Genomic DNA, 23,726 nt, shown 5'->3' with positions numbered 1-23,726 from the left:
GTTAAAATACAACCATCAATACTGCCAGCGCCCAAGACCAGACATGGGTTCTCTGTTCACTACCTGTATACCAGGATACATTATCTCAAGACCAGACATGGGTTCTCCATTCACTACCTGTATACCAGGATACATTATCTCAAGACCAGACAAGGGTTCTCTGTTCACCAGCTGTATACCAGGATACATTATCTCAAGACCAGACACGGGTTCTCCATTCACTACCTGTATACCAGGATACATTATCTCAAGACCAGACAAGGGTTCTCTGTTCACCAGCTGTATACCAGGATACATTATCTCAAGACCAGACATGGGTTCTCTGTTCACTACCTGTATACCAGGATACATTATCTCAAGACCAGACACGGGTTCTCCATTCACTACCTCTATACCAGGATACATTATCTCAAGACCAGACATGGGTTCTCTGTTCACTACCTGTATACCAGGATACATTATCTCAAGACCAGACATGGGTTCTCTGTTCACTACCTGTATACCAGGATACATTATCTCAAGACCAGACATGGGTTCTCCGTTCACTACCTGTATACCAGGATACATTATCTCAAGACCAGACATGGGTTCTCTGTTCACTACCTGTATACCAGGATACATTATCTCAAGACCAGACACGGGTTCTCTGTTCACTACCTGTATACCAGGATACATTATCTCAAGACCAGACACGGGTTCTCCATTCACTACCTGTACAATATCTCAAGACCAGACATGGGTTCTCCATTCACTACCTGTACAATATCTCAAGACCAGACATGGGTTCTCCATTCACTACCTGTACAATATCTCAAGGCACACAGAGGGTGTTTCAAACCAACAACCTGGGTCCTTCCCTGGGCATACCAGTGGGTCCCAGCACTTACAAAACCAGTGACCATGGCCTCACCTTCTCCCTGATCTAACCCCCACCAGACCCCCTCCTGTCCTCACCTTCTCCCTGATCTAACCCCCACCAGACCCCCTCCTGGCCTCACCTTCTCCCTGATCTAACCCTAACCCCCACCAGACCCCCTCCTGTCCTCACCTTCTCCCTGATCTAACCCCCACCAGACCCCCTCCTGGCCTCATCTTCTCCCTGATCTAACCCCCACCAGATCCCCTCCTGTCCTCACCTTCTCCCTGATCTAACCCTAACCCCCACCAGACCCCTCCTGTCCTCACCTTCTCCCTGATCTAACCCTAACCCCCACCAGACCCCCTCCTGTCCTCACCTTCTCCCTGATCTAACCCTCACCAGACCCCCTCCTGTCCTCACCTTCTCCCTGATCTAACCCTAACCCCCACCAGACCCCCCTGTCCTCACCTTCTCCCTGATCTAACCCCCACCAGACCCCCTCCTGTCCTCACCTTCTCCCTGATCTAACCCCCACCAGACCCCCTCCTGTCCTCACCTTCTCCCTGATCTAACCCTAACCCCCACCAGACCCCCTCCTGTCCTCACCTTCTCCCTGATCTAACCCTAACCCCCACCAGACCCCCTCCTGTCCTCCCCTTCTCCCCGATCTAACCCTAACCCCCACCAGACCCCCTCCTGTCCTCCCCTTCTCCCCCGATCTAACCCTAACCCCCACCAGACCCCTCCTGTCCTCATCTTCTCCCTGATCTAACCCTAACCCCCACCAGACCCCTCCTATCCTCACCTTCTCCCTGATCTAACCCTAACCCCCACCAGACCCCCTCCTGTCCTCCCCTTCTCCCCGATCTAACCCTAACCCCCACCAGACCCCCTCCTGTCCTCCCCTTCTCCCCGATCTAACCCTAACCCCCACCAGACCCCTCCTGTCCTCACCTTCTCCCTGATCTAACCCTAACCCCCACCAGACCCCCTCCTGTCCTCCCCTTCTCCCGATCTAACCCTAACCCCCACCAGACCCCTCCTGTCCTCCCCCTTCTCCCTGATCTAACCCTAACCCCCACCAGACCCCTCCTGTCCTCACCTTCTCCCTGATCTAACCCTAACCCCCACCAGACCCCTCCCTGTCCTCCCCTTCTCCCCGATCTAACCCTAACCCCCACCAGACCCCTCCTGTCCTCCCCTTCTCCCCGATCTAACCCTAACCCGCACCAGACCCCTCCTGTCCTCACCTTCTCCCTGATCTAACCCTAACCCCCACCAGACCCCCTCCTGTCCTCCCTTCTCCCCGATCTAACCCTAACCCCCACCAGACCCCCTCCTGTCCTCCCCTTCTCCCCGATCTAACCCTAACCCCCACCAGACCCCCTCCTGTCCTCCCCTTCTCCCTGATCTAACCCCCACCAGACCCCCTCCTGTCCTCACCTTCTCCCTGATCTAACCCCCACCAGACCCCCTCCTGTACTCACCTTCTCCCTGATCTAACCCTAACCCCCACCAGACCCCCTCCTGTCCTCCCCTTCTCCCCGATCTAACCCTAACCCCACCAGACCCCCTCCTGTCCTCCCCTTCTCCCCGATCTAACCCTAACCCCCACCAGACCCCTCCTGTCCTCATCTTCTCCCTGATCTAACCCTAACCCCCACCAGACCCCTCCTATCCTCACCTTCCCCCGATCTAACCCTAACCCCCACCAGACCCCCTCCTGTCCTCCCCTTCTCCCCGATCTAACCCTAACCCCCACCAGACCCCCTCCTGTCCTCCCCTTCTCCCCGATCTAACCCTAACCCCCACCAGACCCCTCCTGTCCTCACCTTCTCCCTGATCTAACCCTAACCCCCACCAGACCCCCTCCTGTCCTCCCCTTCTCCCCGATCTAACCCTAACCCCCACCAGACCCCCTCCTGTCCTCCCCTTCTCCCCGATCTAACCCTAACCCCCACCAGACCCCCTCCTGTCCTCACCTTCTCCCTGATCTAACCCTAACCCCCACCAGACCCCCTCCTGTCCTCACCTTCTCCCCGATCTAACCCTAACCCCCACCAGACCCCCTCCTGTCCTCCCCTTCTCCCCCGATCTAACCCTAACCCGCACCAGACCCCCTCCTGTCCTCACCTTCTCCCTGATCTAACCCTAACCCCACCAGACCCCCTCCTGTCCTCCCCTTCTCCCTGATCTAACCCCCACCAGACCCCTCCTGTCCTCACCTTCTCCCTGATCTAACCCCCACCAGACCCCTCCTGTCCTCACCTTCTCCCTGATCTAACCCTAACCCCCACCAGACCCCTCCTGTCCTCCCCTTCTCCCGATCTAACCCTAACCCCCACCAGACCCCCCTGTCCTCCCCTTCTCCCCCGATCTAACCCTAACCCCCACCAGACCCCCTCCTGTCCTCATCTTCTCCCTGATCTAACCCTAACCCCCACCAGACCCCTCCTGTCCTCCCCTTCTCCCCGATCTAACCCTAACCCCCACCAGACCCCTCCTGTCCTCCCCCTTCTCCCCGATCTAACCCTAACCCCCACCAGACCCCTCCTGTCCTCACCTTCTCCCTGATCTAACCCTAACCCCCACCAGACCCCCTCCTGTCCTCCCCTTCTCCCCGATCTAACCCTAACCCCCACCAGACCCCCTCCTGTCCTCCCCTTCTCCCCGATCTAACCCTAACCCCCACCAGACCCCTCCTGTCCTCACCTTCTCCCTGATCTAACCCTAACCCCCACCAGACCCCTCCTGTCCTCCCCTTCTCCCCGATCTAACCCTAACCCCCACCAGACCCCTCCTGTCCTCCCCTTCTCCCCGATCTAACCCTAACCCCCACCAGACCCCCTCCTGTCCTCACCTTCTCCCTGATCTAACCCTAACCCCCACCAGACCCCCTCCTGTCCTCCCCTTCTCCCCGATCTAACCCTAACCCCCACCAGACCCCCTCCTGTTCTCCCTTCTCCCTGATCTAACCCTAACCCCCACCAGACCCCTCCTGTCCTCACCTTCTCCCTGATCTAACCCTAACCCCACCAGACCCCTCCTATCCTCACCTTCTCCCTGATCTAACGCCCACCAGAACCCCTCCTGTCCTCACCTTCTCCCTGATCTAACCCTAACCCCCACCAGACCCCTCCTGTCCTCACCTTCTCTCTGATCTAACCCTAACCCCACCAGACTCCCTCCTGTCCTCACCTTCTCTCTGATCTAACCCTAACCCCACCAGACTCCCTCCTGTCCTCACCTTCTCTCTGATCTAACCCTAACCCCCACAAGACCCCCTCCTATCCTCACCTTCTCCCTGATCTAACCCTAACCCCCACCAGACCCCTCCTGTCCTCATCTTCTCCCTGATCTAACCCTAACCCCCACCAGACCCCCTCCTGTCCTCCCCTTCTCCCCGATCTAACCCTAACCCCCACCAGACCCCCTCCTGTCCTCCCCTTCTCCCTGATCTAACGCCCACCAGAACCCCTCCTGTCCTCACCTTCTCCCTGATCTAACCCTAACCCCCACCAGACCCCCTCCTGTCCTCACCTTCTCTCTGATCTAACCCTAACCCCCACCAGACTCCCTCCTGTCCTCACCTTCTCTCTGATCTAACCCTAACCCCCACCAGACTCCCTCCTGTCCTCACCTTCTCTCTGATCTAACCCTAACCCCCACAAGACCCCCTCCTATCCTCACCTTCTCCCCGATCTAACCCTAACCCCCACCAGACCCCCTCCTGTCCTCATCTTCTCCCTGATCTAACCCTAACCCCCACCAGACCCCTCCTGTCCTCCCCTTCTCCCCGATCTAACCCTAACCCCCACCAGACCCCTCCTGTCCTCCCCTTCTCCCCGATCTAACCCTAACCCCCACCAGACCCCCTCCTGTCCTCACCTTCTCCCTGATCTAACCCTAACCCCACCAGACCCCCTCCTGTCCTCCCCTTCTCCCCGATCTAACCCTAACCCCCACCAGACCCCTCCTGTCCTCCCCTTCTCCCCGATCTAACCCTAACCCCCACCAGACCCCCTCCTGTCCTCACCTTCTCCCTGATCTAACCCTAACCCCACCAGACCCCCTCCTGTCCTCCCCTTCTCCCCGATCTAACCCTAACCCCCACCAGACCCCCTCCTGTCCTCCCCTTCTCCCCGATCTAACCCTAACCCCCACCAGACCCCTCCTGTCCTCACCTTCTCCCTGATCTAACCCTAACCCCCACCAGACCCCCTCCTGTCCTCCCCTTCTCCCCGATCTAACCCTAACCCCCACCAGACCCCTCCTGTCCTCCCTTCTCCCTGATCTAACCCTAACCCCCACCAGACCCCCTCCTGTCCTCACCTTCTCCCTGATCTAACCCTAACCCCCACCAGACCCCTCCTATCCTCACCTTCTCCCTGATCTAACGCCCACCAGAACCCTCCTGTCCTCACCTTCTCCCTGATCTAACCCTAACCCCCACCAGACCCCCTCCTGTCCTCACCTTCTCCCTGATCTAACCCTAACCCCCACCAGACTCCCTCCTGTCCTCACCTTCTCCCTGATCTAACCCTAACCCCACCAGACTCCCTCCTGTCCTCACCTTCTCCCTGATCTAACCCTAACCCCCACAAGACCCCCTCCTATCCTCACCTTCTCCCTGATCTAACCCTAACCCCCACCAGACCCCCTCCTGTCCTCACCTTCTCTGATCTAACCCTAACCCCCACCAGACTCCCTCCTGTCCTCACCTTCTCCTGATCTAACCCTAACCCCACAAGACCCCCTATCCTCACCTTCTCCCCTGATCTAACCCCCCCACCAGACCCCCTCCTGTCCTCACCTTCTCCCTGATCTAACCCTAACCCCACCAGACCCCCTCCTGTCCTCACCTTCTCCCCGATCTAACCCTAACCCCACCAGACCCCCTCCTGTCCTCCCCCTTCTCCCTGATCTAACCCTAACCCCCACCAGACCACTCCTGTCCTCACCTTCTCCCCGATCTAACCCTAACCCCCACCAGACCCCTCCTGTCCTCCCCTTCTCCCCGATCTAACCCTAACCCCCACCAGACCCCCTCCTGTCCTACCCTTCTCCCTGATCTAACCCTAACCCCCACCAGACCCCTCCCCTGTCCTCACCTTCTCCCCGATCTCAGTGCCGTCTCCAGCAGGCAGGATCTCCAGGTCTGGCAGCAGGGCGCAGGCCTCCACCACTCTGTGGTACCAGCTCTCCTTCCTCTCCTGACCAAACACGATGTTGTCTTTCAGGGTGGCATTCTGGATCCACGCCTGCTGAGAGCACATAGGCAGAGAGCCCTGGAGGGAGAGGGAGGGAGGGAGGGAGGGAGGGAGGGAGGGAGGGAGGAGGGAGAGAGTGGGAGAGAGGGGAGAGGGGAGAGAGAGAGGGAAAGAGAGAAAGAGAGAGGGAGAGGGAGAGAGAGAGAGGGAAAGAGAGAAAGAGAGAGAGAGAGGGAGGGCGAGAGACATAACATCAACAGTCATAGCTGCTGATGTTAAAACCAACTACATCATGCCGTGGTCTGGTGTCTTAGCTCCAGACTCTAGACCACATGCCCCTGCTGACATGGGTTGGAGCCCCACCTTGGCCAGCTCCAGACTCTGGACCACATGCCCCTGTTGACGTGGGTTGGAGCCCCACATTGGCCAGCCCCTGTCAACACCCCTACTATCTGTCTCCCTGGCTACACACCTGGACTGTACAAAAGTATACAGATATGGAAGGAGTTTCCTTTAAAACAACAACACCCAATCACCTCTCTCTCTCTCGTCAGCCTTAAGTGTTTATGTACCTTGACAGAGACAGATCCCTCTAGTTTCTCCATCTCCCCCAGCAGAGCAGAGAGCAGAGAGGATTTCCCTGAGCCAACGTGTCCCACCACAGCTACCAGAGACCCATCTGGGATACGTACACTCAACCTGCAGAGACAGAGAAACAGAGAGAGAGAGAGATCGAGGGAGAGAGAGAGGGATAGAGGGAGAAAGAGAAAGAGAGAGAGAGAGAGGGATAGAGGGAGAGAGATCGAGGGAGAGAGAGAGGGAGAGAGAGAGAGAGAGAGAGAGAAAGAGAGAGAGAGATGGATAGAGGGAGCGAGGGAGAAAGAAGAAGAAGAGAGGGAGAGAGAGAAAGAGGGAGAGAGAGAGAGGGATAGAGGGAGCGAGGGAGAGCGAGAAAGGGAGAGCGAGACAGCAAGAGAGGAGTTAGAGGCTGTGTGTATGTATACTATAGTAATATAATATGCAGTAAGCTGTGTGTATGTATACTACTATAGTAATAGAATATGCAGTAAGCTGTGTGTATGTATACTATAGTAATGGAATATGCAGTAAGCTGTGTGTATGTATACTACTATAGTAATGGAATATGCAGTAAGCTGTGTGTATGTATACAATAGTAATAGAATATGCAGTAAGCTGTGTGTATGTATACAATAGTAATAGAATATGCAGTAAGCTGTGTGTATGTATACTACTATAGTAATGGAATATACAGTAAGCTGTGTGTATGTATACTACAGTAATAGAATATGCAGTAAGCTGTGTGTATGTATACAATAGTAATAGAATATGCAGTAAGCTGTGTGTATGTATACTACTATAGTAATAGAATATGCAGTAAGTTGTGTTTATGTACACTACTATAGTAATAGAATATGCAGTAAGCTGTGTGTATGTATACTACTATAGTAATAGAATATGCAGTAAGCTGTGTGTATGTATACTACTATAGTAATAGAATATGCAGTAAGCTGTGTGTATGTATACTACTATAGTAATAGAATATGCAGTAAGCTGTGTGTATGTATACTATAGTAATAGAATATGCAGTAAGCTGTGTGTATGTATACTACTATAGTAATAGAATATGCAGTACGCTGTGTGTATGTATACTACTATAGTAATAGAATATGCAGTAAGCTGTGTGTATGTATACTACTATAGTAATAGAATATGCAGTAAGCTGTGTGTTTGTATACTATAGTAATAGAATATGCAGTAAGCTGTGTGTATGTATACTATAGTAATGGTAATATAGTAATATGCAGTAAGCCTCCAACTGCCATGAAAGTAACAAAGTCAAGAGGGGGGGGGGGGGTGGTGAAAACATGGGACAACACTCTTCTTTGAGCATTACCTCTTCAGAGTGGGGGCATCGTTTCTACACCAGCTGAACACCCCGTCCTCAATGGAGATACTGTCTGAGCCTGGGAACAGAGGAAGACATACAAGAGAGAGGAACAGGAAGTGAGTAGAAAGAGAGAGAGAGAGGGAGAGTATTGAAGCCTCATTAAAGACTAACACATCAAACAGCATCTGGGTACAGAGGCTGGGATGATCTTTCTGCCTGTGTTTCTCACTCTGTCTGTGTGTGTTTCTCACTCTGTGTGTGTGTGTGTGTGTGTGTGTGTGTGTGTGTGTGTGTGTGTGTGTGTGTGTGTGTGTGTGTGTGTGTGTGTGTGTGTGTGTGTGTGTGTGTGTGTGTGTACATATGTGACTCACAGCCTGCTACAGCCCTGCGCTCCACACTGTCCTCCTGCAGCTCCTCATGAGACAGAAACACACACAGACGTTTCATAGAAACACTGGCCTGCAGAGAGATGGAGGGAGGGAGAGAGAAAGAGACAGGGAGAGAGGGACACAGATGGAGGGAGGGAGAGAGAAAGAGACAGGGAGAGAGGGACACAGATGGAGGGAGGGAGAGAGAAAGAGACAGGGAGAGAGGGACACAGATGGAGGGAGAGAGAGAGAAAGAGACAGGGAGAGAGGGACACCGATGGAGGGAGGGAGAGAGAGAGAAAGAGATGGAGGAAGGAGACAGATGGAGAGAGGGAGAGAGAAAGAGACAGATGGAGGAAGGAGACAGCGGGGTGAGGGAGAGAGAAAGAGACAGGGAGAGAGGGAGACAGATGGAGGGAGGGAGAGAGAAAGAGACAGGGAGAGAGGGAGACAGATGGAGGGAGGGAGAGAGAAAGAGACAGGGAGAGAGGGAGACAGATGGAGGGAGGGAGAGAGAAAGAGACAGGGGAGACAGATGGAGGGAGGGAGAGAAAGAGACAGGGAGAGAGGGAGACAGATGGAGGGAGGGAGAGAGAAAGAGACAGGGAGAGAGGGAGACAGATGGAGGGAGGGAGAGAGAAAGAGACAGGGAGAGAGGGAGACAGATGGAGGGAGGGAGAGAGAAAGAGACAGGGAGACAGGGAGACAGATGGAGGGAGGGAGAGAGAAAGAGACAGGGAGAGGGGAGACAGATGGAGGGAGGGAGAGAGAAAGAGACAGGGAGAGAGGGAGACAGATGGAGGGAGGGAGAGAGAAAGAGACAGGGAGAGAGGGAGACAGATGGAGGGAAGGAGAGAGAAAGAGACAGGGAGAGAGGGAGACAGATGGAGGGAGGGAGAGAAAGAGAGACAGATGGAGGGGGGAGACAGCAGGGAGAGGATACATATTAGTGATGCGCTGGTTGATTCATAACCCGAAGTCCCCACAGTTATATCTGCAGGAGGATGGGTTTAGGGTCATTACATATTGTGTGGCTGAAGGGTGGGTGGGGGGCTGAAGGGCAGGTGGGTGGCTGAAGGGTCCCGCTGAAGGGCAGGTGGGTTTGTGGCTGGTTGGTTGGTTTGTTGGCTGAAGGGCGGGTGGGTGGCTGAAGGGTGGCTGAAGGGCAGGTGGGTTTGTGGCTGGTTGGTTGGTTTGTTGGCTGAAGGGCGGGTGGGTGGCTGAAGGGTGGCTGAAGGGCAGGTGGTTGGCTGAAGGGCGGGTGGGTGGCTGAAGGGTCCCGCTGAAGGGCAGGTGGGTTTGTGGCTGGTTGGTTGGTTTGTTGGCTGAAGGGCGGGTGGGTGGCTGAAGGGTGGCTGAAGGGCAGGTGGTTGGCTGAAGGGCGGGTGGGTGGCTGAAGGGCGGGTGGGTGGCTGAAGGGTGGCTGAAGGGTGGCTGAAGGGCAGGTGGTTGGCTGAAGGGTGGCTGAAGGGCAGGTGGTTGGCTGAAGGGCGGGTGGTTGGCTGAAGGGCGGGTGGTTGGCTGAAGGGCGGGTGGGGGACTGAAGGGCGGGTGGTTGGCTGAAGGGCGGGTGGTTGGCTGAAGGGCGGGGTGGGGGGCTGAAGGGCGGGTGGGGGCTGAAGGGCGGGTGGTTGGCTGAAGGGCGGGGGGGCTGAAGGGCGGGTGGTTGGCTGAAGGGCGGGTGGTTGGCTGAAGGGCGGGTGGTTGGCTGAAGGGCGGGTGGTTGGCTGAAGGGCGGGTGGGGGCTGAAGGGCGGGTGGGGGGCTGAAGGGCGGGTGGGGGCTGAAGGGCGGGTGGTTGGCTGAAGGGCGGTGGTTGGCTGAAGGGCGGGTGGTTGGCTGAAGGGCGGGTGGTTGGCTGAAGGGTGGCTGAAGGGCAGGTGGTTGGCTGAAGGGTTGCTGAAGGGTGGCTGAAGGGCGGGTGGTTGGCTGAAGGGTGGCTGAAGGGCGGGTGGTTGGCTGAAGGGTGGCTGAAGGGCAGGTGGTTGGCTGAAGGGTGGCTGAAGGGTGGCTGAAGGGCGGGTGGTTGGCTGAAGGGTGGCTGAAGGGCGGGTGGTTGGCTGAAGGGTGGCTGAAGGGCGGGTGGGTGGCTGAAGGGTGGCTGAAGGGTGGCTGAAGGGCGGGTGGGTGGCTGAAGGGTGGCTGAAGGACAGGTGGGTGGCTGAAGGGTGGCTGAAGGGCGGGTGGGTGGCTGAAGGGTGGCTGAAGGGTGGCTGAAGGGTGGCTGAAGGGTGGCTGAAGGGTGGCTGAAGGGCAGGTGGTTGGCTGAAGGGCGGGTTGAAAAAATAGAAGCAATCCCTTGATTGTGTATTTTAGGCTACATGGAGGTTGTTATATATTATTGACATTAGCACAGTATAGGATGTTATCGCTCGAGTTACCAGTGTAGCCTGCTATCGCTCAGGTTACCAGTGTCACCTGTTATCGCTCAGGTTACCAGTGTAGCCTGTTATCGCCGAGTTACCAGTGTAGCCTGATATCGCCGGGTTACCAGTGTAGCCTGTTATCGCTAGAGTTACCAGTGTAGCCTGTCATCGCTAGAGTTACCAGTGTAGCCTGTCATCGCTAGAGTTACCAGTATAGCCTGTTATCGCCGAGTTACCAGTGTAGCCTGATATCGCCGCGTTACCAGTGTAGCTCGCTATCGCTAGAGTTACCAGTGTAGCCTGTCATCGCTAGAGTTACCAGTGTAGCCTGTTATCGCTAGAGTTACCAGTGTAGCCTGTCATCGCTACGAGTTACCAGTGTAGCCTGTTATCGCCGAGTTACCAGTGTAGCCTGTTATCGCTAGAGTTACCAGTGTAGCCTGTTATCGCTAGAGTTACCAGTGTAGCCTGTCATCGCTAGAGTTACCAGTATAGCCTGTCATCGCCGAGTTACCAGTGTAGCCTGTCATCGCCGAGTTACCAGTGTAGCCTGCTATCGCCGAGTTACCAGTGTAGCCTGCTATCGCCGAGTTACCAGTGTAGCCTGTTATCGCTAGAGTTACCAGTGTAGCCTGTTATCGCTAGAGTTACCAGTGTAGCCTGTTATCGCTAGAGTTACCAGTGTAGCCTGTTATCGCTAGAGTTACCAGTGTAGCCTGTTATCGCTAGAGTTACCAGTGTAGCCTGTTATCGCTAGAGTTACCAGTGTAGCCTGCTATCGCTCGAGTTACCAGTGTAGCCTGTTATCGCTAGAGTTACCAGTGTAGCCTGCTATCGCTAGAGTTACCAGTGTAGCCTGCTATCGCTCGAGTTACCAGTGTAGCCTGTTATCGCTAGAGTTACCAGTGTAGCCTGTTATCGCTAGAGTTACCAGTGTAGCCTGTCATCGCTCGAGTTACCAGTATAGCCTGCTATCGCTCGAGTTAACAGTGTTGCCTGTTATCGCTCGAGTTACCAGTGTCGCCTGGACAATTTATAGAATGACAAAAATAAAGAATTACAGGGGGCAGTTTGGAAAAAACTTATCCCGTCCCCATCGTCCTCTGAATAACGAACATTCCAACGTCTGTAGTTACACTAGTCCCGTGTGAATAGGGCTTTATCCTTAATGATAAATATATAACCAACGCTTCTGTAGGTACACTAGTTCCATGTGAATAGGGCTTTATCCTTAATGATAAATATATAACCAACGCTCTGTAGTTACACTAGTCCCGTGTGAATAGGGCTTTATCCTTAATGATAAATATATAACCAACGTTCTGTAGTTACACTAGTCCCGTGTGAATAGGGCTTTATCCTTAATGATAAATATATAACCAACGTTCTGTAGGTACACGAGTCCCGTGTGAATAGGGCTTTATCCTTAATGATAAATATATAACCAACGTTCTGTAGTTACACTAGTCCCCCGTGAATAGCGCTTTATCCTTAATGATAAATATATAACCAACGTTCTGTAGGTACACTAGTCCCGTGTGAATAGGGCTTTATCCTTAATGATAAATATATAACCAACGTTCTGTAGTTACACTAGTCCCGTGTGAATAGCGCTTTATCCTTACTGATAAATATATAACCAACCTTCTGTAGGTACACTAGTCCCGTGTGAATAGGGCTTTATCCTTAATGATAAATATATAACCAACGTTCTGTAGTTACACTAGTCCCATGTGAATAGGGCTTTATCCTTAATGATAAATATATAACCAACGTTCTGTAGGTACACTAGTCCCGTGTGAATAGGGCTTTATCCTTAATGATAAATATATAACCAACGTTCTGTAGTAACAAGCCATTTTGCCACAACTTTGGAAACATGCTTGGGGTTATTGTCCATTTGGAAGACCCATTTGCGACCAAGCTTTAACTTCCTGACTGATGTCTGTAGAATTTGCTTCAAAATATCTACATAATTTTCATGATGCCATCTATTTTGTGAAGTGCACAGTCCCTCCTGCAGCAATGCACCCCCACAACATGATGCTGCCACCCCCACAACATGATGCTGGCACCCCCACAACATGATGCTGCCACCCCCACAACATGATGCTGCCACCCCCACAACATGATGCTGCCACCTCCATGCTTCACGGTTGGGATGGTGTTCTCCCCCTTTTCCCTCCAAACATAACAATGGTCAATATGGCCAAACAGTTCTATTTTTGTTTCATCAGACCAGAGGACATTTCTTCAAAAAGTACGATCTTTGTCCCACATGTGCTGTTGCAAACCGTAGTCTGTCTTTTTATGGCGGTTTTGGAGCAGTGGCTTCTTCCTTGCTGAGCGGCCTTTCCAGGTTATGTCGATATAGGACTCGTTTTACTGTGGATATAGATACTTTTGTACCTGTTTCCTCCAGCATCTTCACAAGGTCCTTTGTTGTTGTTCTGGGATTGATTTGCACTTTTCGCACCAAAGTGCTTTCATCTCTAGGAGACAGAACGCGTCCCCTTCCTGAGCGGTATGACGGCTGCGTGGTCCCATGGTGTTTATACTTGCGTACTATTGTTTGTACAGATGGTACCTTCAGGCGTTTGTAAATGGCTCCCAAGGATGAACCAGACTTGTGGAGGTCTACAATTGTCTTGGCTGATATCTTTTGATTTTCCCATGATGTCAAGCAAGGAGGCGCTGAGTTTGAAGGTAGGCCTTGAAATACATCCACAGGTACACCTCCAATTGACTCAAATTATGTCAATTAGCCTATCAGAAGCTTCTAAAGCCATGACATAATTTTCTCGAATTTTCCAAGCTGTTTAAAGGCAGTCAACTTAGTGTATATAAACTTCTGACCCACTGGAATTGTGATACAGTGAATGATAAGGGAAATAATCTGTCTGTAACAATTGTTGGAAAAATGACTTATAGTTTGTTAAGAAGAAATTTGTGGAGTGGTTTAAAAACTAGTTATAATGACTCCAACCTAAGTGTATGTAAACTTCTGATTTCAACTGTATACCATTCCACTACTATCAAAACTATATTGGATTATTTTTTTTACCTTATTTAACTTGGCAAGTCAGTTAAGAATTAAGAACAAATTCTTATTTTCAATGACGGCCTAGGAACAGTGGGTTACCCTGCCGACATGACTATATATATCATTCCAATACGATCAATACTATATTGGACATGATTTGTCATGACATTGATCAACTTTGGTTGATGGATTCATTCATTAGTAACCAAATGATTGATTGATTGATTGACTGATTAATTAATTAGCCAATGGACTGACTGATTGACTAATTGATATACCATACTGACCTGCACCACGAGGCTGAAAGATTGATTTATTGATCAATATCTTGTCCCTGGTCACCAGCAGCATGGTACAGCTCACCGGTCTGTACAGCATATGAATCTGTGTGTGTGTGTGTGTGTGTCTGTGTGTGTGTGTCTCTGTGTGTGTGTCTGTGTGTGTGTGTATGTGTGTGTGTGTATGTGTGTCTGTGTGTGTCTGTGTGTGTGTGTGTGCCTGTGTCTGTGTGTCTGTGTGTGTGTGTGTGCCTGTGTCTGTGTGTGTGTCTGTGTGTGTGTGTCTGTGTGTGTGTGTGTGTGTGTCTCTGTGTGTGTGTGTCTGTGTGTGTGTGTGTCTCTGTGTGTGTGTGTCTCTGTGTGTGTGTGTGCGTGTGTCTGTGTGCGTGTGCGTGTGCGTGTGCGTGTGCGTGTGTGTGTGGACAATTCTGATATTTTGCCCAATTATTGGCAAGAGCTGATCTGATTGGTCAAACAACGTATCAATTTGTAAGTCGCTCTGGATAAGAGCGTCTGCTAAATGACTTAAATGTAAATGTAAATGTATACAACGTATTAGGGAAACATATAAATCAGAACTGGGCTGCGTGTGTAAACGCAGCCATAGAGTGATCTGCAGTACAGCCCTCAGCACGTATCTGGTCCACACTGATGATGATCACATGTTACATGTTAATGAATTAATCACCTAGATGGAATCTGATTGGTTGGAGTTAATTGGTTAGTTTACTGTTTTATTTAATTGATACATTGATGGATTTGATTTATAGATGAATACAGTGACTGATTTGATTGAATTGCATATTGACTGATTTGTAGATAGATTATTTGATCGATTGATTTGCTGTCCAGACCTGATCAGCACACCTACCTGGACCATGCTGCTGATGACCATGGGCAGCATGTTGAGGGGGAAACGCAGGATGTTGAACAGAGCCAGAGACACAAATGCCTTCTGAGCATCCAGCACGTTCCTCTCATCTATCATCACATACACTGTGAACGTAGACAGCGCCACCTGGGGGATGGGAGGGGAAATGCATGTTATATATCATAATATAACAATATATAATATCACATAAACTGAACGTAAACAGCGCCACCTGGGGGATGGGAGGGGAAATGCATGTTATATATCATAATATAACAATATATAATATCACATAAACTGAACGTACACAGCGCCACCTGAGGGGTGGGAGGGGAAATGCATGTTATATATCATAATATAACAATATATAATATCACATAAACTGAATGTAGACAGCGCCACCTGGGGGATGGGAGGGGAAATGCATGTTATATATCATAATATAACAATATATAATATCACATAAACTGAACGTACACAGCGCCACCTGGGGGATGGGAGGGGATGCATGTTAAATATCATCATCAGATACCGAGGGGAGGATAGAGACAATCAAAGACAATGTTAAATATTTATGTCAGGGACATAGGTGGATCAAGTCACCATGTAAGAGTGAGTGTGAGCATACATGTGTGTGTGTGTATATGTGTGTGTATGTGTGTGCATGTGTGTGTGTGTGTGTCTACATGTCTCTGTAACTCACCAGAAAGGGAGCACAGACCCAGGTGAAGGTGGATATTGCCCCCAGGTAAGCAGCCTTCTTGAGGACACGGAGCTCGCTCTCTCTGATGGCTGACACCTTGTCTTTGAAGGCCAGCTCCCACGCATACAGCTTCAACACCTTTAGGTTTAGGTTTAGGTTTAGGTTCAGGTTTATTTGAACATCTCGGTACATATTCAGAAACATTGATCAAATTGATCAAATTTGTGTTTGTCTGAGCTCGTCCGGCTGTGTCTAACTGGAGCCTCGTCCGGCTATGTCTAACTGAGCTCGTCCGGCTGTGTCTCTCTGAGCTCGTCTCGGCTGTGTCTGACTGAGCTCGTCAGGCTGTGTCTCTCTGAGCTCGTCCGGCTGTGTCTGTCTCAGCTCGTCCGGCTGTGTCTAACTGAGCTCGTCCGGCTGTGTCTGACTGAGCTCGTCCGGCTGTGTCTGACTGAGCTCGTCCGGCTGTGTCTGGGACTGAGCTCGTCCGGCTGTGTCTCTCTGAGCTCGTCCGGCTGTGTCTAACTGAGCTCGTCCGGCTGTGTCTGACTGAGCTCGTCCGGCTGTGTCTCTAAGCTCGTCCGGGGCTGTGTCTCTCTGAGCTCGTCCGGCTGTGTCTCTCTGGAGCTCGTCCGGCTGTGTCTGACTGAGCTCGTCCGGCTGTGTCTGACTGAGCTCTCCGGCTGTGTCTGTCTCCCAGCTCGTCCGGCTGTGTCTAACTGGAGCTCGTCCGGCTGTGTCTGTCTCAGCTCGTCCGGCTGTGTCTAACTGAGCTCGTCCGGCTGTGTCTGTCTGGCTTAATAAACCCCAAACCAAGCCCATCTGGCACTCCAGCCAGGCTAGAGGAAATGCTGAAAGAACTGGAATCTGAAGTATTTGACCCCAACCCTGACATGCAGAAACATACATAAAATGTGATACAAATTCAAACAGTATATAAACCTCAGGTCAAAAGACATGTGATGTGATACCTTGATGCCGTTGAGAACTTCGTTCATCAGCTTGATGCGGTTGTCTTTACTCTTCATCTGAGCTACCTGGTGATCACAACACCACAATACCATCACATAAACTGAACGTACACAGCGCCACCTGGGGGATGGGAGGGGAAATGCAGTGCGGCAGTGTAGCCTAGTGGTTAGAGCGTTGGACTAGTAACCGGAAGGTTGCAAGTTCAAACCCCCGAGCTGACAAGGTACAAATCTGACGTTCTGCCCCTGAACAGGCAGTTAACCCACTGTTCCTAGGCCGTCATTGTAAATAAGAATTTGTTCTTAACTGACTTGCCTAGTAAAATAAAGGTAAAATAAAAAATAAATAAAAAACATCTCTGCTACATCTCTATTACATCGCTGCTACATGTCTATTACATCGCTGCTACATCGCTACATCTCTGCTACATGTCTATTATATCTCTGCTACATCTCTAGTGATACCTGGTATCAGAGTGATGCTGTGAATAAGGGGTCAGAGAGGTACCTGGTATGTTGCGAATAAGGGGTCAGAGAGGTACCTGGTATGTTGTGAATAAGGGGTCAGAGAGGTACCTGGTATGCTGTGAATAAGGGGTCAGAGAGGTACCTGGTATGTTGTGAATAAGGGGTCAGAGAGGTACCTGGTATGTTGTGAATAAGGGGTCAGAGAGGTACCTGGTATGTATAAGGGGTCAGAGAGGTACCTGGTATGTTGTGAATAAGGGGTCAGAGAGGTACCTGGTATGCTGTGAATAAGGGGTCAGAGAGGTACCTGGTATGTATAAGGGGTCAGAGAGGTACCTGGTATGTTGTGTATAAGGGGTCAGAGATGTACCTGGTATGTTGTGAATAAGGGGTCAGAGAGGTACCTGGTATATATAAGGGGTCAGAGAGGTACCTGGTATGTATAAGGGGTCAGAGAGGTACCTGGTATGTTGTGTATAAGGGGTCAGAGAGGTACCTGGTATGTTGTGAATAAGGGGTCAGAGAGGTACCTGGTATGCTGTGAATAAGGGGTCAGAGAGGTAACTGGTATGTTGTGAATAAGGGGTCAGAGAGGTACCTGGTATGTATAAGGGGTCAGAGAGGTACCTGGTATGTTGTGAATAAGGGGTCAGAGAGGTACCTGGTATGCTGTGAATAAGGGGTCAGAGAGGTACCTGGTATGTTGTGTATAAGGGGTCAGAGAGGTACCTGGTATGTTGTGAATAAGGGGTCAGAGAGGTACCTGGTATGTTGTGAATAAGGGGTCAGAGAGGTACCTGGTATGTTGTGTATAAGGGGTCAGAGAGGTACCTGGTATGTTGTGAATAAGGGGTCAGAGAGGTACCTGGTATGTTGTGAATAAGGGGTCAGAGAGGTACCTGGTATGTTGTGAATAAGGGGTCAGAGAGGTACCTGGTATGTATAAGGGGTCAGAGGTACCTGGTATGCTGTGAATAAGGGGTCAGAGGTACCCGGTATGCTGTGAATAAGGGGTCAGAGAGGTACCCGGTATGTTGTGAATAAGGGGTCAGAGAGGTACCTGGTATGTTGTGAATAAGGGGTCAGAGAGGTACCTGGTATGCTGTGAATAAGGGGTCAGAGAGGTACCTGGTATGTTGTGAATAAGGAGTCAGAGAGGTACCTGGTATGTATAAGGGGTCAGAGAGGTACCTGGTATGCTGTGAATAAGGGGTCAGAGAGGTACCTGGTATGTTGTGAATAAGGGGTCAGAGAGGTACCTGGTATGCTGTGAATAAGGGGTCAGAGAGGTACCTGGTATGCTGTGAATAAGGGGTCAGAGAGGTACCTGGTATGCTGTGAATAAGGGGTCAGAGAGGTACCTGGTATGTTGTGAATAAGGGGTCAGAGAGGTACCTGGTATGCTATGAATAAGGGGTCAGAGAGGTACCTGGTATGTTGTGAATAAGGGGTCAGAGAGGTACCTGGTATGTTGTGTATAAGGGGTCAGAGAGGAACCTGGTATGTATAAGGGGTCAGAGAGGTACCTGGTATGTTGTGAATAAGGAGTCAGAGAGGTACCTGGTATGTATAAGGGGTCAGAGAGGTACCTGGTATGCTGTGAATAAGGGGTCAGAGAGGTACCTGGTATGTTGTGTATAAGGGGTCAGAGAGGTACCTGGTATGTATAAGGGGTCAGAGAGGTACCTGGTATGCTGTGAATAAGGGGTCAGAGAGGTACCTGGTATGTTGTGAATAAGGGGTCAGAGAGGTACCTGGTATGCTGTGAATAAGGGGTCAGAGAGGTACCTGGTATGTATAAGGGGTCAGAGAGGTACCTGGTATGCTGTGTATAAGGGGTCAGAGAGGTACCTGGTATGTATAAGGGGTCAGAGAGGTACCTGGTATGTATAAGGGGTCAGAGAGGAACCTGGTATGCTGTGTATAAGGGGTCAGAGAGGTACCTGGTATGTATAAGGGGTCAGAGAGGAACCTGGTATGTTGTGAATAAGGGGTCAGAGAGGTACCTGGTATGTTGTGTATAAGGGGTCAGAGAGGTACCTGGTATGTATAAGGGGTCAGAGAGGAACCTGGTATGTATAAGGGGTCAGAGAGGTACCTGGTATGTATAAGGGGTCAGGAGAGGTACCTGGTATGTATAAGGGGTCAGAGAGAACCTGGTATGTTGTGAATAAGGGTCAGAGAGGTACCTGGTATGTTGTGAATAAGGGGTCAGAGAGGTACCTGGTATGTTGTGTATAAGGGGTCAGAGAGGTACCTGGTATGTTGTGTATAAGGGGTCAGAGAGGTACCTGGTATGTTGTGTATAAGGGGTCAGAGAGGTACCTGGTATGTATAAGGGGTCAGAGAGGTACCTGGTATGCTGTGAATAAGGGGTCAGAGAGGTACCTGGTATGTTGTGTATAAGGGGTCAGAGAGGTACCTGGTATGTTGTGTATAAGGGGTCAGAGAGGTACCTGGTATGTATAAGGGGTCAGAGAGGTACCTGGTATGCTGTGAATAAGGGGTCAGAGAGGTACCTGGTATGTATAAGGGGTCAGAGAGGTACCTGGTATGTATAAGGGGTCAGAGAGGTACCTGGTATGTTGTGTATAAGGGGTCAGAGAGGTACCTGGTATGCTGTGAATAAGGGGTCAGAGAGGTACCTGGTATGTTGTGAATAAGGGGTCAGAGAGGTACCTGGTATGCTGTGTATAAGGGGTCAGAGAGGTACCTGGTATGTTGTGAATAAGGGGTCAGAGAGGTACCTGGTATGCTGTGAATAAGGGGTCAGAGAGGTACCTGGTATGTATAAGGCGTCAGAGAGGTACCTGGTATGCTGTGAATAAGGGGTCAGAGAGGTACCTGGTATGTATAAGGGGTCAGAGCGGTACCTGGTATGTATAAGGGGTCAGAGAGGTACCTGGTATGTTGCGAATAAGGGGTCAGAGAGGTACCTGGTATGTTGTGAATAAGGGGTCAGAGAGGTACCTGGTATGTATAAGGGGTCAGAGAGGTACCTGGTATGTTGTGAATAAGGGGTCAGAGAGGTACCTGGTATGTTGTGAATAAGGGGTCAGAGAGGTACCTGGTATGCTGTGAATAAGGGGTCAGAGAGGTACCTGGTATGTATAAGGGGTCAGAGAGGTACCTGGTATGTATAAGGGGTCAGAGAGGTACCTGGTATGCTGTGAATAAGGGGTCAGAGAGGTACCTGGTATGTTGTGAATAAGGGGTCAGAGAGGTACCTGGTATGCTGTGTATAAGGGGTCAGAGAGGTACCTGGTATGTTGTGAATAAGGGGTCAGAGAGGTACCTGGTATGCTGTGTATAAGGGGTCAGAGAGGTACCTGGTATGCTGTGTATAAGGGGTCAGAGAGGTACCTGGTATGTTGTGAATAAGGGGTCAGAGAGGTACCTGGTATGTTGTGAATAAGGGGTCAGAGAGGTACCTGGTATGCTGTGAATAAGGGGTCAGAGAGGTACCTGGTATGTTGTGAATAAGGGGTCAGAGAGGTACCTGGTATGTATAAGGGGTCAGAGAGGTACCTGGTATGTTGTGAATAAGGGGTCAGAGAGGTACCTGGTATGCTGTGAATAAGGGGTCAGAGAGGTACCTGGTATGTATAAGGGGTCAGAGAGGTACCTGGTATGTTGTGAATAAGGGGTCAGAGAGGTACCTGGTATGTATAAGGGTCAGAGAGGTACCTGGTATGCTGTGTATAAGGGGTCAGAGAGGTACCTGGTATGCTGTGTATAAGGGGTCAGAGAGGTACCTGGTATGCTGTGTATAAGGGGTCAGAGAGGTACCTGGTATGTTGTGAATAAGGGGTCAGAGAGGTACCTGGTATGTTTTGGTCTTCATGGCGATCACACCGTTGATTGGCACCATCAGAACCATTACAGCCACGCCAGCCAGCACCGACGGACCCAAGTTCTACACAGGACATGACATCACAAACCATTGAGAACTCGTTAAGACGACAACAGTCTCTGCTGCGTATGTAACAGAGTTGGATTCAGAACCTCACTCCTTAGCTTGAAATGTGTCTACTTGCGCCATCAAAATGCTATCCAGATCACACCCAGTCAGTAACAAGTACCTGCCACAGGATGTACAGAACCAGTATGACGTCTTGGTTTATTTAAAGATCTTTGGTGCATACCTGCCACAGACAGGAAGTACAGGGCCAGTATGACCTCTGGTTTATTTAAAGATCTTTGGTGCGTACTGCCACAGGAAGTACAGGGCCAGTATGACCTCTTGGTTTATTTAAAGATCTTTGGTGTGTACCTGCCACAGGAAGTACAGGGCCAGTATGACCTCTTGGTTTATTTAAAGATCTTTGGTGCGTACCTGCCACAGGAAGTACAGGGCCAGTATGACCTCTTGGTTTATTTAAAGATCTTTGGTGCATACCTGCCACAGGAAGTACAGGGCCAGTATGACCTCTTGGTTTATTTAAAGATCTTTGGTGCGTACCTGCCACAGGAAGTACAGGGCCAGTATGACCTGTAGAGGAGCAGACCAGATCATGTTGATGTAGGTGATGAGGTCCATGAAGCGCTGGGCGTCGACCGACATCAGGTTGACGATCTCTCCCACTGTAGACGTACGCCGCGCCGCGTTACTGATCACCAGAGCCTGGGAGGGGGCAGAGGTTAGAGGGTAAAGGTCAGACAGGGGTTAAGGGTCAATGAAGGGTCTACAAATGTCAGATCAATCGATCATCAATTGATTGATTAGTACACATACGATCAGTAGACAGACTCTACTGTAGCGGTGTGGAGCATCATGACAAATTAACTCTCAATTAATCGCTGATCAAATCAATCAGCCAATCGCTGATCAAATCAATCAGTCAGTCGCTGATCAAATCAATCAGTCAATCGCTGATCAAATCAATCAGCCAATCGCTGATCAAATCAATCAGTCAGTCGCTGATCAAATCAATCAGTCAATCGCTGATCAAATCAATCAGTCAATCGCTGATCAAATCAATCAGTCGCTGATCAAATCAATCAGTCACTGATCAAATCAATCAGTCAATCGCTGATCAAATCAATCAGTCAATCGCTGATCAAATCAATCAGTCGCTGATCAAATCAATCAGTCGCTGATCAAATCAATCAGTCAATCGCTGATCAAATCAATCAGTCAATCGCTGATCAAATCAATCAGTCACTGATCAAATCAATCAGTCACTGATCAAATCAATCAGTCAATCAATCAAATCAATCAATCACTAATCAAATCAGTCAATCGATCAGCAGAATATTATTATTATATATATTTTTTTAAACAAAACCTTTATTTAAGTTGTACCTTCATTTAACTAGCCAAGTCAAGTGAATAGTGATTACCTTCCTGTAGACAGCTCCTACTATAGCAGTGCGTAGCCTCATTCCCGTGACGAAGCACACATGGAAGTACTTCTGCAGGATGAGGGTCTGGAAGCAGGTGCAAACGAACAGCAGCGGTGTAGAAGTAGCCCTGCCACGAGGGGGCGCTAGAGTCGTTCACAAACTGGATCAGCAACCTGAGGGGTTGGAGGTCAAGGGGTTAGCAGGTCAGAGGACAAAAGGCAATGACACAGCCTGAGAGACGATGATAAAAAGAGGTCAAATGTCAGTGGGTAGGGACGGCAAGAGAGATGGACACAAAAGGCCGAATTCAAGGGTTCTTCTGACGATCTGAAACAAAACGTCCATTTGGCGACGTCAGAAGAAAAAAAACTGATTTCTAATAATTCCAAGAGCACATGAACACAGCAAGACAGGTCAGACATCTATACAGCCTGAAACGACAAGAGCACATGAACACAGCAAGACAGGTCAAACATCTATAGAGGCTGAAACCACAAGAGCACATGAACACAGCAAGACAGGTCAAACATCTATACAGCCTGAAACGACAAGAGCACATGAACACAGCAAGACAGGTCAAACATCTATACAGCCTGAAACGACAAGAGCACATGAACACAGCAAGACAGGTCAAACATCTATACAGCCTGAAATGACAAGAGCACATGAACACAGCAAGACAGGTCAAACATCTATACAGCCTGAAACCACAAGAGCACATGAACACAGCAAGACAGGTCAAACATCTATAGAGGCTGAAACGACAAGAGCACATGAACACAGCAAGACAGGTCAAACATCTATAGAGGCTGAAACCACAAGAGCGAGAGAAAGAGAGGTCTAGTGTTGTACGTTGTACCCAAACTACAGTACTTTTTAAAAATATTTTATCTTGGAAAAACTGTCCTGAATTAGAATGACTTACTTTCGGTTCTTCTAATCAAATATGTTGTACGTTTGGAAACTAACTAAATGTTTTGAACTTATTAGAAAATAAATCAAGTTTTTTGGTAAGACATGAACAGAATGCATCAGTGGTTCGTATTCTGAAACTTCCTGCAGAGGCAACGGCACGGGAATGACCGTCTGTCTGTGTGTGTGTGTGTGTGTGTGTGTGTGTGTGTGTGTGTGTGTGTGGTGGTCTGCTGTATTGTCCACCACGTTGTGTAGCCGTTAGCGATGCTAATGATAACCGTCTTACAACCACCCCCACGAGAACAGAAACACCTACAACGACCCCCTCCTCTAGAACAGAAACACCTACAACGACCCCCACCCCCCCAGAACAGAAACACCTACAACTACCCCCACTAGAACAGAAACACCTACAACGAC

General features: G+C 50.1%; 1 pseudogene; it reads right to left on the bottom strand.

Annotated features, from left to right (window-relative positions):
• The window catches only part of LOC135554753 (multidrug resistance-associated protein 1-like), a 57,754-nt pseudogene that overhangs the window by 32,541 nt on the left and 1,487 nt on the right, over positions 1–23,726 (bottom strand).

This window comes from Oncorhynchus masou, chromosome 14 (genome assembly GCF_036934945.1).
Source record: "Oncorhynchus masou masou isolate Uvic2021 chromosome 14, UVic_Omas_1.1, whole genome shotgun sequence".
Lineage (NCBI taxonomy): Eukaryota > Metazoa > Chordata > Actinopteri > Salmoniformes > Salmonidae > Oncorhynchus > Oncorhynchus masou.
This window is presented reverse-complemented; position numbering and strand designations above follow the sequence as displayed.